The sequence below is a fragment of the Amblyomma maculatum genome, chromosome 4 (genome assembly GCF_055883805.1).
Source record: "Amblyomma maculatum isolate TAMU_Amacu chromosome 4, ASM5588380v1, whole genome shotgun sequence".
Taxonomy (NCBI): domain Eukaryota; kingdom Metazoa; phylum Arthropoda; class Arachnida; order Ixodida; family Ixodidae; genus Amblyomma; species Amblyomma maculatum.
The window spans coordinates 179389414-179411665 of NC_139347.1; the positions used below are offsets into that span (position 1 = coordinate 179389414).

Here is a 22252-nt window from a genome sequence, read left to right on the forward strand (position 1 = left end):
TGTGCCTGTGTACCGTTCTGTATACTATGGAGGCCCAGGGCAGGACACCTTGAAGAGAGTAAAGAGGATGCCAGTTAAGCCAAGACAAAGTCGTTTTTCTTCAAATTACATACCGGGACACTTCCACTCAGAGTTTGGCTGGGAAAGAAAGGAATATTTGACCCGGGACAACCAATTGCTTTCTCTGCAAGAAACCCGAAACAGTTGGGCATGTCTTTATAAACTTCTGGGACCCGATATTTTATTGGGATGTTCTTCAAAGAGCAATAAAAAAAACCTCCCAAGTGATCCCTACGGTATACGCTTCCTGCCAGTTGAAAATAAACTCCATACGATATGATAATTCTCCCTAACCTTCATAGTATATGGAAAACTAGAAGGCAAATGCGTCATGCGGACGTCAATACGCGACTTGTTAGAGTAAATTTCGTCGAGAGCGTGGCGTATATCCGAGAGGTGTACAAAAGCAAATTTGATCCACCGGAATGGGTAAATATACTTGACCACTAGGTTGGCATCAAACAATTTTAAATCACATGTGTCAGCCGAAGGATTGGCGACACTTTTCTCATTGATTTTGTGTCTTGTACTTGTCATAAGCCTGGTAATAAACAAGAAGTCAGGATGGCCCAGTGGTCTAAGGCGCCAGACTCAAGGTTTAGTCCCGGCTCGCTATGCGGGCTAACCGAGGCTTCTGATCCACGGATGCGGGCGTGGGTTCCAATCCCACTTCTGACATATTTATTTTTTGTCCTACTTCGAGCATGAAGTGTAGTGCAGCAGCTAAAATCAGGCTTGCGGCAGTGTGAGGATGGCCCAGTGGTCTAAGGCGCCAGACTCAAGGTTTAGTCCCGGCTCGCTATGCGGGCTAACCGAGGCTTCTGGTCCACGTATGTGGACGTGGGTTGGAATCCCACTTCTGACACATTTATTTTTGTCATACTTTGAGCATGAAGTCTAGTTCAGCAGCTACAATCCGACTGGCGGCAGTGTCAGGATAGCCGAGTCGTCTTAGGCGCCAGACTCAAGGTTTAGTACCTTGCTCGCTATGCGGGGTAACTGAGGCCTCTGGTCCACTGATGTGGGCGTGGATTCGAATCCCACTTCTGACACATTTATTTTTCGTCATACTTCGAGCATGACGTGTAGTGCAGCAGCTAATATCAGACTGGTGGCAGTGTCAGGATGGCGGAGTGGGGGACTCCACTTCCGTCCACGGAGCGTGACGGACGTGTTCTGACGAGCTCCGTTGGAGCGGCTTCAGCGGCCATTTCGAGCCGCGGTGACAGGATTTTTGCATCGGGTGAAAAATACCAGATCGTGTTGCCTAGCTTGCCTACAAGACGATTCGTTCTAAACACTGTTTTCTTGCACGGAGACATCAGGGTCCGCCCATACCGGGTGGAAGATTTCCAGGATGCGCTCGCTCCCCTATTGCCTATGCGCGCGATCCTGCAGGAAGTTATCGCCCTCGGGGAGTACCGCATAATCCACGTTTGGGCCGCAACCTTTAAAGACGACGTGGGCGTAAAGAAGATTGTGGAAATGAGTGATCTGAAAGTGAAATCTGCTCGATGCGTTGTGACTGACCCGGCGAATCGAGACATCCGGATGAAGCTGCATTGGCCCAGCGTACCGGATGAGTATGTGCGGCTCGCTTTTGCGCCGTTCGGCAAAATGACCAACATATCTAAGGAGCGGTGGCGCGCACAGTTTGTGGCGGACTCAAGGTTTAGTACCTTACTCGCTCTGCGAACTATTCGAGGCTTCTGCTCCACAAATGTGGGCGTGGGCTCGAGTCCCACTTCTGACACATTTTTTGCCGTACTTCGAGAACGCACTGCAGTGCAGCAACTAAAATCAGGCTAGACCAGTGTCAGGATGGCCGCAATCCCTTTCCGGTTCTCGTCGGGGGCGGACGCGGGATGGATCGCTCCAAGCGAGGTGCTTCTTTCAACGGCGAAAGCCGAGGTGCGAGTGTGAATGTCCCCCCCGCGGGATACCGGTTTGTGCTACCTTCGCTGCCGTCGCACGAAGGACTGAAGGAATGTGTTTTCCTGCACTGCGATGGGGAAGGCAGGCCATACAGGATAGAAGATTTTCGAGCACCGGTTGTAGAAATTGGAGTTTTGAAGGCTCTGGCAGGAATCGGCCCGTACCAGATGGGACACGTGCGGCTGCTGAAGCTGCGCAACCATCAAGACAAGGAGAAGCTGGTCCGAGCCGATGGTGTGCAGATGAAGGGACGCTACTGTGCTGTAATTGATCCTGTGCGTAGAGAAATCACCGCAAAGATCCACTGTGTTCCCTTCTACGTGTAGGACGAAGCCCTTCGCAAAGTTTTGAGCGAGTTTGGTGAAGTGATGGACATTCGTCAGAAGTTGGCGGAGTCGACGACTCGCGTTGCCTGAATCGTCCTGAACGAAGGAGTCACGCTGGATAACCTGTCAGACCTTTTCAAGTTTATTGATGGCACCGCCCTTGTCGTCGTGCCCGGACGTGCGCCGACTTGTCTGCGGTGCTAGCTAAAAGGACACATCCGAAGGGACTGTCAGACGCCGTGCTGTAGCAAGTGTCGAACCTTCGGGCACGAACGCACTGATTGCGTCCGCACGTACACTGTCGTGGCCGGGGCAACGAAGCAGGGTGAGGAAACGAGCCAGCTAATAGACGAGGAAGAAGCGGAAAAGGCAGCTTCCTCGCACATCAACCCAGCGAGTACAGGAAAGCTCTTCACGCCCAGCGCTGATACTCTGAGAGAAGTATCAGTGCCTCAATGTGACCAATTTACTGCAGCTGACAAAGAGACCACGATAGTTTCAGCCAGCACAGCTGAGGACAAGACGACCACGCAGGACCTGGGCCCCAAGTCTAATGAACATGTCGCAGCTCAGAACAAAGCCGCGACCGCCACAGGAAGCGAGGAAGCCGCCGCCATGGACGTTGAGGCGGAATCGGCCAAGAGGCGTCGCGACAAAGGAGAGGAGGTGGTGGGGAAGCAACAAATCGAGTGGAAAGTATACACGGGGAAGAAATAATAATATGGCCGTCCCAACCGTACGTCTTCACTGCAGAGGAGTGTCAGAGGCCCGTCCGCGGGACTGGTCCGGGGAGGAGAAGGCGCGTAATCGCCTTGGCTGGGGTGAGTACTCGGGTGAGTAGTCCCCTCGGAACCTTCAGTGAGAGCGGACCTCCGTCGCTCGCTCCCTTCGATCTCGTGCGCTCCTGTGGTCGCCGCATTTCGCCTCCAGCTCTCGGCGCGTTCGGACGCGTGCGCGGCTCGCTCCGACGAGTACGCGCGCGCTCGCCGCGCCGCTCGCTCCCCGGCCGTGCTCCTCAGCGCCGCGCTGCCTCGGAAGCCTCCCCTGTGCTTGTGGCGCGTTGCGCGTGTGCTGTGTGAGTGCCGCGGGGCCCCTGTGTGCCCCCTCTGTGGATTTCTACGTGGAATAATCACCGAGAATTCCACCACTCGGATTATCACCGTGGTCCACTGAGGAAGCGCATCACCGCCGCCGACCCCTTCGTGGTTGTGCCGGGCTTCCGGCTGCATGGTCCCGCCTTGCCGCTGGGACCAACTCTTCGTCCCACCTGGTTCGCATCGGACCACACTCCTGCCCTACCGTCGCTATCAAGGTGAGCATGTAGCGCACTAATTTGCGGTTTCGGCCGCTTTTCTCGCTTGCAGTTTTTTCAGGTTTTTGCTGCTATGGAGCAACATACTGCTCGCCGCGGCGGTCTCCAACCGGAACGCCGCCGTACTCGCAGCCTCGGCCGAGATCCGGCATCCTTTCGTGCCGATATCGAGTGCCATGTCCGGGGACAACTTGAGGACTTTTATGACAGTCTTCGGTTGCTCACAACCCCCTCCATTGAGGAGTCCCGTCGCAACCTTGTCCCCCCTCCTGCCTCAGGGCCTCCACCGCCCCAGGTCTCTTCATCTCCGACCGGTAGCCGCAGCCCATCTCCCCCTGTGACCCGGTTGAGAGCGGCGCAATCCTGAAGGATCCTGCCGACAACAACCCACCTCCCAAGCCTCAGTGCAAAGGAAAGGCCAAGCGCCAACAGCGCAAGGTCACCGACGATGCCGCTGCGACAGCCGAGTCGTCCGACTCGAGTCGATCACCTGTTTTGCTCCCTACCGGACAGCCAGAGGCGTCTCTCCAGGGACTCGAGGCTGTCATATCTGGTGAGAGCAACACTTCATCTACTACCTTCTTTCCAGCTGGAAAAGAAGACCTTGCCTCCCAGCTCAAGGCACTGGACGATGTGCTCGCAACTGCGAGCCGCCTCCGCAAGCCTCGTTCCTCCGGACCCTCGCAAGAGCTCACTTCCCAAGGTGAAGTTACTCTGCATAACTCCTTTGCAGCCTTAGCCGAGGATCTTGAACATCAAGATTCTGACAAGACCGCTGCCCTACCATCCTCCGGTTCGCCTCCTGAGGTTCCCTGGTTTACCTCCTCTGATTTAACTCAGGACCAGGCTAACAACTCCACCACGGCACAAGAGCCTTCCCGCTCCAACCATCCGGCTCCTGATCATGATCGGGATACCGGTGGTTGAACTACGGTCACACGCCGAATCAACCGCCCCAATGTGACTCGTGTGTCCACGGTGCTGTTCACACCTCGACAGAAGAACACTTCTTCCAGGGCAACCATCAAGGAACACATGAGTGCTTATCTGTATGGCCAGGCAGGGGTCATCGACGTCCGGCTCAACCGGAAAAGAAACATCGTGGCTGCTGATGTGTCATCGTAAGAAGCCCGCGATCACCTCCTGACCCTCAAGTCCCTCCTCGATATTCCCGTTCGCTCGTTCGAGGCTTCCCGCATGGACTTTTTTTTTGCGAAGTTTATTGCCTCAGGGCATAAGAGGAATGTCATGATGGATGAGGGGTGTGGTCAAATAAATGAAAAAAGGTTGGCTGATGCAATGAAATCGAGGAGTGAACGATGATGCGGTCCCAGTGTCCAAACAGCATATGACTCCGGATTACGGGGGGAGAGGCCAGCTGCCACCAGGTGCCGGATCCGCGTTGGCTTCAACGCTGGGCAATCCCACAGTAGGTGATGGATATCTGCTTCTATATTTTTAGACTTGCAGATGGGGCACCCAGGGTGGGGATATATATACCGAAATTGTGGCCACTTTCGGATCACTCCATGTGGGCACTATCTTCGGCGTCGATCGCGAGGTCCGGGAACAGGACATTGCCGAGGGCATTGAGGCTGATGTTGAGATACTCGGCGTCCGTCGTCGAGGCCACCCTGTCTCTGTCCGCTTCGCTGCCCCTCCACCTGACCATGTCTACATCAATGGGATGAAGTTTGCTGTTCGACCACTGAAAGCTCGTCCCCTCTAGTGCACCCGCTGCGGAGCCTTTAATCATGTCTCCGCCGCTTGCACCAGGCCTGATCGCTGCTCCATCTGCGGCGGATCACACCACACTCGGAAGTGCACTTCTAGCACTCCCAAGTGTTTTCATTGCGGAGGTCGGCACCGGGCTGCTGATCCCTCGTGTCCCAAGTGGCGACACCAACAGCAGCTAACCACGGCTCTCCGCAAGACAACACCTGAAGATCGACGGCAAGTGCTCAACGATCTCCGCCCTCTTCAGCCCACTGGGTCTGGGTCTACCCAGTTCGAATTCTACTCAAAGGCCCTCCAGTCACGGAGTCCCAAGCACCCCAGCGAACCAGCTAGGGAGCCCCCTCAGCAACCTGTGGCGGTGGATATCCAAGCCACACTCACTTCGGTAACCGAAGCGCTACGACTTGCTGTCCAAGCGCTCATGACCCAGCTCCCACCCAACTCTGGCGCTCGCCGATTGGGAGAAGCTGCTGCTCTCATTACTGGGAGCCCTACCACTCGCCATCATGGCCAGACGTAGGAACAGACGCAACCCTGTTCCCAGGAGACCACGTGTCTTGCAGTGGAATACCAACTCCCTGAGAGTACGACACGCGGACCTCAAAGATTTAATCCTCCAGAAATCTCTGGAATTTGATGTCTTTGCTTTACAGGAGACCCGAGTCCCAGCGGAGAACCTCCGACTACCAGGATTCACCGGGTACTCTGGCCGCTCATGCTGCTCCAACCAGGACTGCAATGATGCCCCCTGCCTGGATCCTTCGCATCCACAACACAGGCCCCACACAGCCATCTATGTGAGGAGTGACATACCCCACACACTGATGGATGTTGCCCAACCTGACCTAGGACAACTGGAGATCTGTGCCGTGCGCGTCCGTATGGGTGACACGGACACTACATTTGCTTCAGTATATGTCCCTCCAGGAGTTCCTTGGGACCCCTCCTGCCTCATTGCCCTTCATTCCCGTCTAGGTAAGGATGTCCTTATCTGCGGGGATTTCAACTCCCACCACAGGGCATGGGGCAACCAGTCCAGCACCACCCGAGGCAAAAAGCTCTTGGACGCCATCAACGCGGCTGGCCTTCGTTTCCTACAGCATACCTCCCCAACCTTCATTCGGCCAGACGATCTTCTTTCATCGACCTGGCTCTCATCTGATGCCTGCCACTATTCGTGAGCCAGAGCACCTGACTCTTTGGGCTCGGATCATTTTCCCATCTTCCTTAACCCCTCTGTAAGGGGCAGGAGGAGGGAAAAGCTCTACCCCATTACCAAATGGGCCGAGATCAGAGAACGAGTGAAAGACATCCCACTTGCAGGTGACTTCTTGGATTTTCTTGGACGTTGCGCCAAGAACTCCACAATCACCTGCGCAGTACCACTACATGCACCAGTCCCGGACCTACGTCTACTCGGACTTAGGGCCTCCAGACGAAGGGCTGAGCGAGTGGCCGAGCGCACCCACCATCCCGAACATTGGAAGGCCTTCCGCAGGATCGATGCTTGCTGCCGTCGTCAGGCCAATCGTCGTTCCCGGGAAAGCTGGGCCAGCATTTGCCGGTCCATACAGTCAGCCAGACAGTCCTCTGCTGCCTGGCGCATCCTCAAATCCCTTTTGCAGGTTGCCTCCAATCGACAACCTGTCCTGGGAGCAGCCATCGCAAGAGGCATTTCCTTTCAAGACTTGGCAGAGCAACTTGCCGACTTCCTTTCCAAGTCAGTCACGCCCCCCCCCCATCCGCTGGACTTCCAGTGGCGAATCCCGCTTCGCCCCTTCGGGCTACCCCTTCACCACCAGCAGCTTTGGCACAGACCATCTCTGCCCTCTGCAATGAACCCATTGCCCCTCATGAGCTTCACCGTGCCCTCAACCGCTCGAAGAAGAAATCAGCTCCTGGCGCTGACGGACTTACACTCCAGATGCTCCGTAATCTGGATGCCCCGGAGAAGAAGCGCCTCCTCGCAGTCTTCAACGACACATGGGACAGCAGCATACTACCGGACAACTGGAGAAATGCCATCGTTGTTCCCATCCTTAAGCCCCGTAAGCCGGCTAAACAACTATCCTCCTACCGTCCTGTATCTCTCACATCTGCAGCCTGCAAGACTATGGAGGTCATTGCCCTGGAACGACTCACATGGATCGCCAGAGCAACCGTTGTCTTCCTGGTTCTTCTTGATGTCCAGTCCGCTTTTGACAACCTGCCCCATACCATCATTGAGCAGGCTCTGGATGCCCTTGGAGTGCCTGGGAAACTGCGTCGCTTTGTCTCGGCATTCCTCTCCAATCGCTCCTTCCAAGTTCGAGTTGGGCAAACACTTAGCTCTCCTCGTCCTGTTACATCTGGGGTTCCCCAAGGATCAGTCCTCAGTCCTTGGCTGTTCAACCTCGTCTTAGCTGGCCTACCGAACTTCGTTCAGCAGATCAGAATCCACAAAGTTTCCTGCTCCATCTATGCAGATGACATAGTCCTCTGGATCCGAGCTCTAAAGAGACGTATTGTCTCCGCTAGGAAGGCTATGCAGCAGGCACTGGACGGCGTCTAGTACTTCCTATCATCCAAGGGATTGACCCTCTCGGCTACTAAGTCTGAGGCCCTCGTCTACCATCCCAGAGGAGCACGGAGTTCCCGCCGTCTTGCAACTTTGCATATCGAAGGAACCCCTCTTCCATGGAAACGCCAGGTGAGATACCTAGGTCTCAAAATTGACGACCGTCTCACCTGGATCCCAGCTGACAAAGCCCTCATCGTGTGGGAAGAGCAGTCCAGCGTCTCCTTGCAAATGGCAATGGTTGTTCTTCCACTTGGGCAATCAAGCTCTTCGATGCAGCGGCGACATCGGTCATCCTATATGCCATTCCCTTCGTCTCCCTTCGGTCGACTCAAGTCATTCGTCTCGACACGATTCGAAGGCGCTGGATTAGAAGATTCCTCGGAGTCCCTCAATCCTCACAGATACCCGCTACCCTTGCGGAAGCTGGTATCTATCCTCTGGATCTTCTTCTCGCCCAGAGGGGACTGACCCACATTGATCGTCTCAGCCATGCTCCAGATGGTGCCTCACTCCTAGCACGGCTGCACAGCAAATCCCATTCTCGTATGGGTAAGCTGTATACAGTGTACAGAGAAATCATCGGTCCTGTCCCAGGTTTCTCAGTCCTACCCCCTCCACCCAATCGACCCCCACTTCCTGTCCTTTTGGATACGGATGGTCACACCAAACGTCACACCCCTGCAGCTGCCTTCCAGCAGACAACTGCAGCCCTCCTTGAGGAGTGTAGAGGATCTACACTCCTCTTTACGGATGGCTCGGTTCGACCAGCTACCTTGCAAGCAGCTGCTGCTATGACAGCACCGCAGCTAGACCAGTCTAGGTCCTGCCGCCTGTCATTCCCTGCCAGTTCAACAGCTGCTGAGCTGGCCGGTCTACATCTAGCCGCACAGTTCATCGCTTCCAGTGTCCCTCCTGGACCTGTGAATGTTTTGTGCAACTCCAAATCTGCTCTGCAGCTCCTGACTATCTACCACAGCACCAACCTCTCGGTGAACATTCTCCGAGCCCGTCTCCTAGCCCTTCAGGACTCGGGGTATCAACTGGCCCTACATTGGGTTCCAGGACATACTGGAGTCCAGGGCAATGAAGAGGCGGATGCCCTGGCCGAAGCGGCACACGACAACGGCGCCCCAGTCACTGAGGCTGTCACACCTTTTGACTTTTCAAGACCCCTCTTGAGAAGGTCGATAAGGTCTTTCCATCTTGACCGTCGCATTGCCGCTGGTGAACATCTCCAACGGATCTCTGACAAACTTCCACGGAAGGACAAATCCCTCCTCTTACGACTTCGAATAGGCTGCACGTGGACTCCGTCCCGCATGTATGCCTGTGGCCGAGCCCCCAGCCCAGCCTGTTCCTCTTGCGGCAATACTGGCACACTGGGACACTTGCTCCTCGTGTGTCCAGCCTCCGCTGGCCATCGCCAGAGACTTCTGAATGGCTATCGGAATCTTGGTCTCCCTGCTGATACGGAAGGGCAATTGCTCTTCCCAGCTCGGAACCAACTTTCTGCTCACCGGCTCCTCCTGATTTATCTGGAGGAGTCTGGCCTCAGCTCTGTTCTGTAGGCCTGCATGGGCCTACAGAACTTCGTGCTTCGTGCGAAAATGGCGGCGACATATACGGCGTCAGCAACCTTCCCCTCCCCAACCTTCCCCTAATCCCAACTTCCCCTTCCCCCTGGTCACCAAGAGTGATGCCACAAAGATGGCCAACATAAGACGTGCCCCGTATCCCCTCCCCAAAAAATAAACCATAGTCACCACCACCACCACCACCTTTCACAATAGCTCCTGAACTCGCTCCCCTACGCTTACCCACGCTCAACGCGAGGGGGCTGGGGGGAAAGAGGAGACAGTACCAGCTCAAGAGGCTGATGATTGAAAAAGACATATTCGTGCAGTTCAGGAGACCAAAGTGCAGAGCATAGGCAACACCGACAGCATGGTACAGCCGTTTTGTGGAATGTACGATGTGTGTGTCAGCTACGCAGTTGGGTTCTCCAGAGGCTGTGTTTTATTTTTGAAAAAGTCGCTAGGCTTTGTTGTAGAAAATGTTATTCCATCAACGGGAGATATGTGATGTGCGAGTTTAAGTATAATTGTCTCGATTTTCGTGTTTTGTGCATATATGCTCCGACGAAACCTAGAGAGAGGCTCCAGTTTTTTGAGGATGTCGCTCCTAGGTCTAAATGCGACAGGCTTCTCCTGATTATGGGAGACATCAACTGGGTCTGTGAAGCTGAGGACAGAACGCCGACTAATTTCCATAAAGACGCAAGTGCAGCTTACTTAACAGACCTAGTAAACGATGTTAGTTTGATCGGCGTGGCACATTTGGCAAAGGGGGGAAAGCGCCAACATTTCACGCATTATCAAGGCACAAGCCATGCCAGATTAGATCGAGCGTACATCTCGGCGCAACTAGCACCTGACTGCGAGTACTACAAGGTGGAAGTTGTGTCATTTACTGATTACAATTTAGTAATTTTCTCAATTTTCTCGATTGGCAGAACAAAAAGGAGAAAAGTAGAATGGGCCATGTGGAAATTTATTGCGAAGCTTTTAAAAGACGATGCATTTATGATAGGAACGGAGAGAGAAACTAAAGCTCTTTTCAGTCCCGACAAAACGACCATAACTGAAAGGTGGGAAACCTTTAAACAAAAAGTGAAAATGCCAGCCATAGAGAGGTTGTGAACTGAAAGTTATTGCCCGGAAGGAAGAAAAAAGAAAAAATGAGCTTCAATCACTAGTTCAATTAGAGACCGCTATACCTGGTGGTTTTTTTTTTTTTCAAGAAATGAACGAAACTAAACTTAAACTGGAGAAACTCGACGAGGATAAGTACAGGGGAGCCATGATCCGAACGCGGGGTGAGATGCTGTTGGCCGGTGAGGCTCCGAATAAACGCGCCCCATCGGACGAGAAGGCGTATGTCCAAGGTAAAGATATCTTGAAGATAGACTGTAAAGGAGTAACGTCATACGATCATTCTGGTACCAAGCGCGCCTTCGAAGAACACTTTACGCAGCTTTTTGGACGCCGAATTCCCGATAAACCCGAAATTCAGGAAGAGTTTTTGTCGGTGATGCCTAAACTTGATAAGGACGCTACAACAGCTCTTGAGAGATACATCACCGTAGGGGAGATTGAACAAGCCATTGACAATCTCAACGCCGGAAAATCACCGGGTCCGGATGGCCTGAGTGCTGCTTTCTATAAGGAGTTCAAAAATGACATCGCTTCTGCATTACAAATGGCATTCGCAGAGTCCTTCGAAGGCAAGACATTGCCGCCATCGTTCACCCATGCCCACACCGTTTCAATACCTAAAGGTAAAGATGAAGTTACACTTAGTACTGTTACGGGATATAGGCCTATCACATTGAAAAATGTCGATTACAAGGTTCTCATGATGTTCGCGAGGAGGCTCCAATCAGTAATTAAGCATTTAATTGGGCCTCAACAGACGTGCGGGATAAAGCACACAACAATATACGCGAATATTCACGTCGCTAGAAGCGTGTTAGAGGTTTGTGACAGCGAATTTCTCAGGGTTGCTACGCTCCAGATTGATTTTGCGACGGCCTTTGATAGAGCGCCGCATGAAATACTTTTTCTTTTGATGAACCATGTGGGTTTAGGTTCGGTGATATGTGAAGGAGTAAAAATGGACTACATGAATTGCACCACGAGCCAGATCGTAAACCGAGAATTATCAAGACGTACAAATGTACTCTCTTCGGTTCGCCAAGGTTTCCCACTTTCACCGTTACTTTTTGCGCTCTTTTTGGAGCCATTGTGTCGTAAAGTTTCACAGAGTGAGGAGGTTAGAGGTATCCTTTTACAGACATGCGAAGTCCGAGTACTGGCCTACGCGGACGATGTTGCCTTTTTTTCCCGGGACAGATACAGTATCAGGGCTATACTGAAAATAACGCAGGACTACTGTGCCAAAAGCGGCAGCATGCTGAAAGTGTGTTAGATTGTGACATGGTTCATGGGACAAGACACCACCTCTCTATGAGAAAGTTATATGGTCTACTACACCGAGCCCCTATCTCGGGGTGTCGCTTGAATGCTACCGGGAAAGTGACTCGACCTGGAGCAGAAAGGCAGTTGAGGTGAAAGAGCTGACGACTCATTGGGATGGCCGCAGCTTGTCCGTATTCGTGGGGGCGGCAGTGTGCAATGTTTTTCTTGTTGCATAAAGTATGTATATTTTGCAATGCTTGTATTGTTCGCGGGGGAATTTCCAGAAATTTCATCGCATTCTTGCAACATTCATCTGGAGGTCCGATTGGGACAGAATGTCCCGAACGAGCCTCTTTCGAAAAGTAGGTGACGGGGGCCTTGGCCTTTGTAATTTATATGTAAGGCAGATTGTTCTGCGCTTCATGTTTCTGCGCAGAATACGGCATCCCTTCCTCCATACTTATGTTCAGCACATGCTGTCCAACGCCTTATCGGATTTAATATTTTCATCAAGCGAAGATCGTTATAGTGTGTCGCGCTATCTCCGAGAGATGGTGGCGTCTTATCGCTTTCTTGCCATGCGTTTTACCACAGAGTATTTGCACAGAGTAAAAAGGAAGCAACTTACGAAAAATCTGATTGACATGAAGCTTCCAATTCTCTTGTACCGACAAATTTTCTTAGCTACTGCTGGGCAAGATGTGTTGAAGAGGGTGAGAAAGATGTGGGTCATGCCCGCAACCAAGACCTTTTTTTTCCACTTACACACTGGAACCCTACCCGTTTAAACTTGGTTATATAAAAAAGGCTTATATGTACCATGAGGGACAAACTATTTTTTGTGTAACAAGCCAGAAAAAAGCGAACATATGTTCCTTGAGAGTAACAACTCTACCTTCTTTCTGGATAGTTGCAGCGTACCATTCAGAAGAATCTTCCTCTTACACCGCATGGTATGAGGTTTCCGCCAGTTCAAGACGATACAATACAATGCGATGCCATATTCCTGCTGGGCCTGCATTCTGTGCGGCTCAGTGCTATAGATTACCGGCACGGTGACACCCGTGCCAGATCCGTCTATGAATATTTTGCCGAGTGCATTAATTGTGAAAATACATGATGTTTTGAAAGATATAGCATGTGATGCTCAAATTGAGGTGATATTTAGAAATCTTTACAAAATGAAACGACTGCTTCTCTCGCGGCTGGCAAGTGGCCTGCCAACCTTGTAAATATTTCGTATTGTATATTTTGTCATGTTCCATTTAGCAATAAAGAAAAAAAAACAAAAAATAATGTCAGGATGGCCGCGTGGTTTAAAGCGCCAGATTCAAGGTTTATTACTTTGTTCGCCATGCGAACTAACCGAGGCTTCTGGTCCACGGATGTGGGCGTGGGTTCGAATCCCACTTCTGACACATTTATTTTTGCCATACTTCGAGAATGCAGTGTAGTGCAGCAACGAAAATCAGGCTAGAACAGTGTCAGGATGGCCAAGTGGTCTAAGGCGCCAGACTCAAGGTTTGGTACTTTGTTCGCTATGCGAACTAACCGAGGCTTCTGGTCCACGGATGTGGGCGTGGGTTCGAACCCCACTTCTGACACATTTATTTTTGCCATACGTCGATCATGCGGTGTAGTGCAGCAACTAAAATCAGCCTAGAACACTGTCAGGATGGCCGAGTGGTCTAAGGCGCCAGACTCAAGGTTTAGTACTTTGTTCGCTATGCGAATTAACCGACGCTTCTAGTCCACGGATGTGGGCGTGGGTTCGAATCCCACTACTGACACATTTATTTTTGCCATACTTCGATAATGCGATGTAGTGCAGCAACGAAAATCAGCCTAGAACAGTGTCAAGATGGCCGAGTGGTCTAAGGCGGCAGACTCAAGGTTTATTACTTTGTTCGCTATGCGAACTAACCGAGGCTTCTGGTCCACGGATGTGGGCGTGGGTTCGAATCCCACTTCTGACACATTTATTTTTGCCATACTTCGATAATGCGATGTAGTGCAGCAACGAAAATCAGCCTAGAACCGTGTCAGGATGGCAGAGTGGTCTAAGGCGCCAGACTCAAGGTTTATTACTTTGTTCGCTATGCGAACTAACCGAGGCTTCTGGTCCACGGATGTGGGCGTGGGTTCGAATCCCACTTCTGAGACATTTATTTTTGCCATACTTCGATAATGCGGTGTAGTGCAGCAACTAAAATCAGCCTAGAACAGAGTCAGGATGGCCGAGTATTCTACTTCCGGCCACCGACGTGTACGGACGCGGAATCATGTGCTCCGACGGAGCGGCGTTTGCGGCTTTTAGCGGCCGCGGAAACAGGATCTCAGATAGCGAAGACAGCGATTATCAGCTTATTCTGCCTCAGCTGCCAACCGGACGCATCGTTCAGAACACCGTGTTTTTGCACGGCGACGTGCGAGCAAGGCCCTACAGGGTTGAAGATTTGCGAGATGCGCTCTTGACTACAGGCTTACTGCCGGATGTGGTGGCCCTGGGAGCCTACCAGGTTAACCACGTTGGGGCAGTCACCCTTAATGGGGCCGAAGCTACAAAACGGCTGCTTGGCGTGAAAGAGCTAATGGTGAAGAGGCGACGCTGTGTCATCATCGACCCGCAGGAACAGCAGGTGAAGCTGAAGCTTCACTGGCTATTGCATGGAGCGGCGGACGAGGACGTCCGGTCCGCACTTGCGGCATTTGGGACTGTAGTAGATGTCAGACGAGAGCGCTGGCGAGTGCAGGGTGTGAGCGACAAGGGCTCCACAACAAGGTCAGTGCTTTTGAAGCTGAAGAAAGGCATGAAAATAGAAGACCTGCCGCACCAGTTACGGGTCGCTAGTGAACTGGCACTAGTTGTCGCACCTGGTCGCCCGATGCAGTGCCTGCGATGCCATGGCTCGGGCCACGTGAGAAGAGAGTGCAAGGTGCCGCGTTGCTTGATCTGCAGCGATTTGGGCATGAGGACTCTCAGTGCGTGCGTACCTACGCCGCGGCAACGAGAACGGCGGCGAGTGATGACACCGAGCACCTCATGGACGAGGCTGAGGCGGAGGACGCTGCGGAGGGGACTGGTGAGATAGCGACCTCTTCGGGAGCAGAAATGCCTCTCCTTAGCGAAGGAGTCCACAATAAAAGCACGGACAGGGCAAGTGAAATGGTGGAAAACCCATCATCGGCAGAGTCCGACATCAACGAAGATGGATCCAGTCAAGCGCGGCAGCCAGCAGCAGTAAAGGGTCAGGAGCTCCCAGGCAATGACAATGTAAGTTCAGTGGGTTCCGGAACTGCAACTAAACGACCCCACGACGCAGCCGGCGATCTCGACGACATGCCGAATGCAAGCAGTGTTGACGAGCCGCCTGTGAAAGCGGTGCAGGCACGGCGGTCGTCATTCAAGCCGCGACCAAACTTCGCAGCGGAAAGAAAACCTGTCGACAAACCACCCCCGCCGAAAAGCGAGACCGGCCAGCCGGGCGGCTCCGGAGGCGTCTAGCGGCTTGCTAGACGTTAAAGGTAAGCACCATGCTCCTGGGCCTGCCTCATAATTAGAGCAACAATGGCACCTGAACCGTCTCTAAGTGTAGCCACGTTGAATGTCAGAGGACTAGCGAGCAAACGAAAACAAAGTCAATTGTATCGGCTGATAACAGATTATGACATTGACGTACTAGCTGTTCAGGAGACAAAAGTCGAGGGAGAAGTGGAGACTGGGAGGATGGTGCTGCGTTTTACCTCAAGGTACTACGCTGTGGTTAGCCACGCTGTTGGGTTGTCGGCAGGATGCGTACTCTTTGTCAAAAAGTTACCGGGTCTTACTGTGCAGAGCATCACATCAGGCTCCTCTGGAAGATTCGTTATTTGTGATTTTAGTTATTGCCAAAGGGAATATCGGGTTATTTGCATATACGCACCAAATGCAGTGGATGAGAGATATAATTTTTTCGCTATGATTCAGCAATATGTGGACATTGAAAAATGCCTCATTATTTTGGGTGACTATAACTGTGTACTGAATTCTACAGACAAAACCAGCATCACGGTTTTCCGAGATAAGAGCACAGATTTATTAGCCGATATTGTTACCGCAGCCGAATTAGTCGACGTGGCCGAAGTTCTAGAGAGTGGACAGGCAGTGAAGTACACTCATTTCCAGGGGACAAGCCACGCACGCCTAGACCGTGTTTATGTAGCACTTGACCTGATCCCAAAATGCCGCACTTACACCGTGCTACCGCTGTGTTTTACTGACCACTGTCTGGTTAAGTGCGTAATAGGAACAAAGAAACAAGTTAGGAAGTTTGCTTGGGATATGTGGAAAATGAACGTTAAGCTTCTCGACGACGAATATTTTGTACCAAAGTGACAGAAGAAACAAACAGAATAAATATGAACGATTACTGCAGGGTGGGACAACAGTGGGAAATATGCAAAGAGCAAATCAAAATCACAGCGATTGATAGGGCCAGTTCGATTCGATTTCAGGAAAAAATTAAAGAAAACGAACTGCAGAAAACCCTAAAGAGGTTAATAACGAGGAATGCAAAAAGCCAGGTGTTTTCAAAGATGACATGAGAATTATAAAACAGCAATTACAGCTTATCGAAGAAGAGCGTTATCGGGGCGCGCTGGTGCGAGCTAGAACAAATGCACTAAAAGCGGGCGAAGTACCCACGAAGCGGGCTTTAGGTTTGGAAAAAACGAACGGCCAACGAAACCACGTATACGAGATAGAGCGGAACAGCGTTGTGGTGTCAGATAACGACGGCATTGGGCGAGAGTTCTTTGAGCATTATCAGGCGTTAATCGCGTTTCATGAAGTTGACTTAGACGGTTTCAAAAAGATGTTTCTGGGTCAGATGCCGCGACTGGCCGACGAGGTAAAAGAAGTTTTGGAGCGGCCAATAACCGAAAGAGAAGTGTGCCGACCAATTGAAAACTTGAACGACGGAAAGTCGCCTGGGCCCGATGGCTTGATTGCCGCGTTCTACAAGTTTTTCAAAGATAAGTTGTCTGCAGTGCTTACAGCTGTATTCAATGAGGCATACCAACTGAAAGAATTACCACCGTCATATAGTACATCACATACTGTTCTCATACCAAAAACTGACGATACAGAAAGACTTCGCCTTGTAACGAGTTACAGGCCCATCTCTTTAACTAATGATGACTATAAAATATTAATGAAAGTCTTAGCAACTAGGCTCCAGACAGTGATTAAGGACATAGTAGGGTGCCACCAGACATGTGGAATCAAGGGAAGGTCTATAGTAAGCAACATACACAAGATGCGGTGCGTGCTTGAGTGCTGTGATGTCATGCAATCTGGCGTCGCGGTTTTGCAGCTCGACCTAGAGAAGGCCTTTGACTGTGTATCACATGTTATCCTGTTCGCCATTCTTGACCATATTAATGTCGGTTCGGTTATCAGAGAGGGTGTGGCCATGGCGTACAGGAGTTGCTCAACGCGGCTTATTGTAAACAAGTCACTGGGGGCCCCCATTGCCGTGCAGCGTGCGGTACGCCAAGGCTGTCCCCTCAGCCCACTTTTATTTTGTCTGTACATCGAATCACTATGCTTGACTATTATTAAAAATGATTCTGTTCACGGTTTTAAACTCCAAGCTGCCGAAGTGAAGCTCTTAGCATATGCCGATGACGTCGCAGTGTGTTGTATTGATAAAGAAAGTATTATAGCAGTGGTCGAAGAGGTAAAATGTTTTCGGGACATCACAGGGAGTTTGATCAATTGGGAAAAATGCCTGGGATTTTGGCATGGAGAATGGGCGTCAACCCCAGACACGTTTGCAGGAGTAAGGTGGGTGAAGACCCCAGTGAAGTACCTGGGTGTCCCCCTGCAATTCTACGAAAGCAATGATGACCTCTGGAGAAGCCGGGCGCATGAAATACGTGAGAAAGCAGACAGATTGAAGGGGGTTCCGCTCTCGTTTTTTGCCAAGGCAACTGTGTGTAATCTTTTTTTTATAAGCAAATTATGGTATCTAATGCAGGTTTTGCATTGCTCGTGGCTAAATGTGCGAAAGCTGCACAGAGTGTTTGCCACCTTTATTTGGGCATCGCAGTGGGAAAGGTGCAGCCGAACAAATTTGTTCAGAAAGGTGGAGGACGGCGGTCTTGGTCTTGCGCACCTCTTTGTGCGGCAGCTTATTAACAGGTTTCTGTTTTTCCGGGACACAAAAGACTCTTTCTTACGAACGGTGTGCCAAATGAGATTAAGACGGGCGTTGCCAAACTTTGTGATTGGCACGAATGAAATGCCAGGGCCAATTAAGGGCTTTTTCAAGGAGGTGATGATGAGCGTATGTTTCTTGACAGTACGATTTTCTAACGATTATTTGTCTGCGGTGAAAATGAAAACACTGTACAAAGATGTGTGCGACACCATACTTCCTGTACCGATGTACAGAGCCATGCACAGTGGAGGGCCTGGCCAGAATGTGTTAAAACGGGTGAAGAAAATGCAGGTGACATCAGGCATGAAGTCCTTTTTTTTAAACTTCATACTAAAACACTTCCTGTCAAAACATTCCTTGAACAACGAGGTTTTTTCTTGCCATGGGGAACTAACTGTCTAATCTGCAAGCTACCCGAGACTATAGATCATGTTTTTCTTCACTGCTGGGAAGGAGTGTATTTCTGGGATGTTCTGTAGAGAACAGTGAAAAAAGATTTCCCTCTAGATCCACACGGGATCAGATATTTAGCAATAGATAACGAAGATGGTTTTCCTTTCGATCTCGTGATGTTGGCTGGCCTCCACTCGGTATGGCGCTCCCGCGTGGCCGGCTTCTATTGTGATCCTGACGCGAGGCCTGCACGGTTGTATTTTCGGGAGAGCATTTCCCGTTTCGTTGAGGTGCAGAAGACATTTGAGTGTGTGCCGCAGTGGCTGCCAAGGATGGAAGCCCTGGCAGGGCTAAAGGAATTTTAAGTGACAATGTCAGTACAAAACTGACAGCGTTTCCTTTTTGTTCCACGTCTTGCTTGTGTTTGTATATAGTGTATCGTGATGTACTGAGTTGGTTGTCGGAGCCCGGCAATAAAGAAAAAAAAAGTCAGGATGGCCGAGTGGTCTAAGGCGCCAGACTCAAGGTTTAGTACTTTGTTCGCTATGCGAACTAACCGAGGCTTCTGGTCCACGGATGTGGGCGTGGGTTCGAATCCCACTTCTGACACATTTATTTTTGCCATACTTCGATAATGCGGTGTAGTGCAGCAACTAAAATCAACCTAGAACAGTGTCAGGATGGCCGAGTGGTGATTCCACTTCCGGCCACCGAGCGTGACGGACGTGTTATCATGAGCTCCGGTGGAGCGGTGTCAGCAGCCCGAGAGGGCCGCGGAAACAGGTTTTTTGCTGGTGATGCCCAGGATTATTAAGTTGTGCTGCCGCAATTGCCAACAGGTGCGTGCGTTTTGAATACCGTCTTTCTTCACGGCGATTTGAAAGCCAGGCCTTTTCGTGTGGAAGATTTTCGCGACACGCTGGTCCGTCTCGGAATGCTCCCTGAGGTGCTAGCTTTGGGGGCGTTCCAGATGAACCATGTGTGGGCGGTCACCTTTAACAGCCCAGAAGCGACAAGGAAAATTTTGGAAGCTAGCGAGGTTCAAGTGAAAGGAAAACGGTGCCTTGTCATCGACCCGGCTAACCAGGATGTGCGGCTGAAGCTCTACTGGGTGCTTCATAACGTCCCTGACGAAGATATTCGTGTGGCACTAGCCCCATACGGCAAAGTAACTGACCTGTCTCGGGAGTGCTGGCGCGTCCAGGGTATGGCAGACAAAGGTTCCTCTACCCGCACTGTAGGCCTCAAGATAAAGCCCGGTGTGACACTGGAGGACTTGCCTCACCAAATACGCATTTCTGGAAGTACGGCACTACTAGTCGCACCGGGGCACCCGCCGTTATGTCTGAGATGCAATAGCCAAGGGCACATCAGGAGGGAGTGTAAAGTGCCTCGCTGTGCCATGTGCAAGCGATACGGCCATGAAGAAGCTATGTGATCTAGGTCGTATGCTAATGTAGCAGGTATCAGAGCGGGCAACGAAGTCCAGGCAGAACATCTCATGGACCAAGTGGACGCAGAGGAAGCAGCTGGTGGAGGGGGCGTGCCACCTACTGCAGACAAGGATGCCGCACTTGCTTCTGAAACAGAGGGACCAGTTAATGTGCAAACAAAGAGTATATCGGAAGCTTCTCCTGCGGCGGAAAACGCTGCGGACGAGAATGGTGGAAATAGGAGCGAAGCTCCTTGTGCATCGCCTGGGAAAACTCAGGAAAGAGAAGACGCCGTGATGTCAACCATGCCTACAGCAACGAAACGACTTCACGCCGACAGCAGCAACGATTCACACGGCAAAGGACACGAACCCAACGAGGAGCCACCAGTGAAAGCTCTGCTCAACCGAAGGCCGTCTTTGAGAGTGGCACCCAAAATTCCGCCCGAGCCGAGACCCGAGCGAAAACCGTCGGTGATGCCACCGACGTGATCCCCAGCCAAGTGAGTGTCGGAGCCGCCAACGAGCGATGGCTAAGGCAGGGACAGCTTCTCGCGGCGATTTAAAAAACGCCGTGTCTGTGAACTGTAGGCTGCAAAAGACTATGCAAGGGGGAGAAAATGAGATTTCGATCCGGGGCTCCAAAGTCGAAGGTAACACCATGCGGTTCGGGAGCTCCTTGAGAAAAAAATGGCAGTGAGCATAGAAACAAGTTTGCATGTGGCCACGCTGAATGTGCGCGGCTTGTCCACTCGGAGAAGACAATATCAACTAAGTCGGCTTTTCATGGAAAACAACCTCGACGTCATTGCTATTCAAGAGACAAAAGTTGAAAGTGAGGAAGCAACAAACCGCATGGTGGAACCTTTCAGAGCATATTATAATGTGTGCATTTCGCACGCTACTGGCACAGCGGGTGGCTGTGGCCTTTTTTTTTTAAGAAGTCCTTGGAAGCAACCATTGAAAGTGTTTATACTTGTGACAGTGGCCGTCTAATAGTGTGTGACTTTATACTGTAAAGAAACAAGTTTAGAGTCATTTGTTTATACGCTCCAAATAAGGAGGGTGAACGCAGAATGTTTTTCGAGTCAGTTGAGCGCCACCTAAACACAGATGAAATGATCATCGTAATGATGGGTGATTTTAATTGTGTGTGCCGATCCGAAGACCGAACTAGGCAGGCGCGTGTTCGAGATGCGAGTTCGTTGTTTTTGAACGAGCTGGTTGACGACCGCGGACTAGAAGATGTAGGGTTATTTATGTCGAATTCAACATCACAATGGTTTACCCATCACCAGCGAGGCAGCCTCGCCAGACTGGATCGAATTTATGTATCTGCAAAAGTAGTACCTGTGTGCACCGAGTATGGTGTTAAAAACGTTTCTTTCAGTGACCACAGCTTTGTCATGGTGATGCTGGGTTCGAGAAAACCGCCCAAATTCAACTGGGATCTGTGGAAATTCAACGTAGAGACTCTCGATGATGAATCATTTGTTAAAAAAATTCAAGGAAAAATTGACGACTTGCTTGTTCGTAGGCAGGAAAGCTACAGTGAGGCATGGGAACTGTTTAAACAAGAGGCGAAAATGATTGCGATCGAAAGTGCCGGTGTAATGAGTAAAAATAAAAGGAAGAAGGAAAATGAACTGCGTACTAAGTTGGATTTTTATTTAAGCGTCGAAGCATCGTCGCCAGGCCGATTCAGTAAGGAAATGAAGGAAGTAAAGAGCGAATTATAAATAATCGACGTAGACAGATACAAGGGAGCGGTAATCCGTGCGCGCGCAGAAACTGTGTACATGGGTGAAGCTCCAACAAAACGGTCCTTATCAGACGAAAGAAGTTATGCTAGGCGCAACGAAATAAGAGCGATAACGTTCGGGGACAAGGTTGTGCGAGATAACCAGGCGATACAACGCGCTTTTGTGGATTATTACTGTGAATTACTTGGTCGGGAGCAACAACTGGAAGAAGGGTTTGAAACGCATTTCTTAAGGCTCATGCCGCAAATAGATGATGAGATGAAAGCAAGTTTAGAAGCGCCAATTACCGTTACAGAAGTAGTGTGTGCAATAGACGAATTAAACTCAGGCAAAGCGCCGGGACCTGACGGGTTCGGCGCCGAGTTTTATAAAGCGTTTAAGGACGAGTTCGCTATAGTCCTACACCACGTAATAGAAGAAGCATACAGCATAAGGCAATTGCCTCCGTCTTTTAGGCACAGTCATATGGTGCTGTTTCCCAAATCGGACGATCCTACTACGCTGTTGTCAGTACGAGCATACCGACCGATAACGCTTGCAAATACAGACTATAA

At 51.0% G+C, this 22252-nt stretch overlaps 2 non-coding genes and 1 pseudogene across 2 annotated transcripts; all 3 read left to right on the top strand.

The window, feature by feature from the left end:
• Positions 1-13390: 13390 nt before the first annotated feature.
• TRNAL-CAA (transfer RNA leucine (anticodon CAA)) lies at positions 13391-13511 on the top strand. The gene is made up of 2 exons: positions 13391-13428; positions 13466-13511. It is a non-coding gene; the product is annotated as a tRNA-Leu (tRNA).
• Positions 13512-18991: 5480 nt separating this feature from the next.
• TRNAL-CAA (transfer RNA leucine (anticodon CAA)) lies at positions 18992-19112 on the top strand. Its single transcript has 2 exons — positions 18992-19029; positions 19067-19112. It is a non-coding gene; the product is annotated as a tRNA-Leu (tRNA).
• A 124-nt stretch (positions 19113-19236) lies between these two features.
• Positions 19237-20427, top strand: LOC146193637 (uncharacterized; annotated as a pseudogene).
• The last annotated feature ends 1825 nt before the right edge of the window (positions 20428-22252 follow it).